The following is a 1,524-nucleotide window of genomic DNA, read 5'->3' as shown; positions in this document are numbered from 1 at the left end:
CCCAAGGCAAACACATCCATCCCACCTTTTGGAGGGTCTAGTATTACTAGACCTGATAGACAAAACTCCCACTGATCTCAGCATCCCTTACCATTATATTCCATGTGAATTAATCAATTATGTGGAATTGGTGAGCACTTGGCTTTCATTAAGCACTGCTGAGTAGACTCACAATTACTTTCCATGCTTCATAAATAAAGACATCAAAAACATACAAACTGTTCAATACATATTATGAAGGCAACACAGATGTTAAAGAAGGAAGACTGTCTTTTGTAAAGAGAACATAAACAGCAACTGCAAATATGTAAACAAGTCTAATTAGTAAACATTTTTCTTGCATAATAAACTTTATTTTGGGTATAGTGAACCACTATATGCTCAGTTACTTATCTCTCAACTTTTAGATGTATTCTTCTCATTCTTAAATCAAAAGTAGAAATTAAGCTACAATCAAAATGTCATACATTCAACAATTTATTGAACACCATTGTCCATCAAGTTGTGCTGTCCACCAAGTAATCTATGCAACATTTCATGAATAAATAGAAAAGACAAGCATAAGGCTTATAAATTTCAGTTATTATGTACAGATAGCCTGAATAATTTAAAATGAAACAGTTCCTCCATTACTCAGCCCCTTCATTAAGACCTTAAGCATATATATTAATTAAACTTTCCATTTCTTATTAATGCATGATTTGTTTAACTTCCAGCTTTTTTTTTTTTTTTTCTTACACTGGCTTCATAGCATCCACTTTTTAAATATTTTGCACTTTTAAGAAAGTCTTGCATTGGTGAAAGAAATAATGCCTGGAACGGAGAACCTCATTTGAAAAAGATTGGCTTTTTTTTTTCAACTGCTAATTACAACAATAAAGATATTGCTAAAGGAGAGATTAATGTTAAAGGAATTCTGTGTCTATGAAACCTGACCTGAAAGGAATTAATTACAGAAAACATATTAGGTACCAGTACAAGTAAATCTTCAATTTAAAATGTCAGTGGCAAAACATAAATCTCTTTGATAAGTTTTAAGTCATAGTGTCAAAGTTGCAATCTAGAGTCTAAACCAATTACAAAGAAAATATTCAGGATTTTATATAACCATCCTTAACATATGTTTTACTTTCTTTTACTTATCCATACTCTGTAAAAATTTCATGTTAACATTTTGAGATTTTTCTACAGACTATTTCCAGATTTCTTTAGGTACTGCAAGTTTACTTCAAATCTAAGTGTTATATCTGCCTGAATAATATGCTGTGTTATTTCCCAGAAGCTTTCTTTTAAGGAAGATCATTTAGAAGGACCTCTTTAAAGATATATGAAGGGGTGAAGTTCCGTCAAAAGCTATCTGAATCTAGTGTGTAAGTGTATGTATGTATGTGTGTATGTTTAAAATATCAATGTTTTTATATATAAAACAATATATATGTGTTATATACACACATATATACATACTAACATATTAACATATTAAAGTTAGAACAATATATAAGAGGCTTTTAAATTAGCATTTGT

The sequence above is a fragment of the Balaenoptera physalus genome, assembly GCF_965194825.1.
Source record: "Balaenoptera physalus genome assembly, chromosome: 12".
NCBI lineage: Eukaryota > Metazoa > Chordata > Mammalia > Artiodactyla > Balaenopteridae > Balaenoptera > Balaenoptera physalus.
This window is presented reverse-complemented; position numbering follows the sequence as displayed.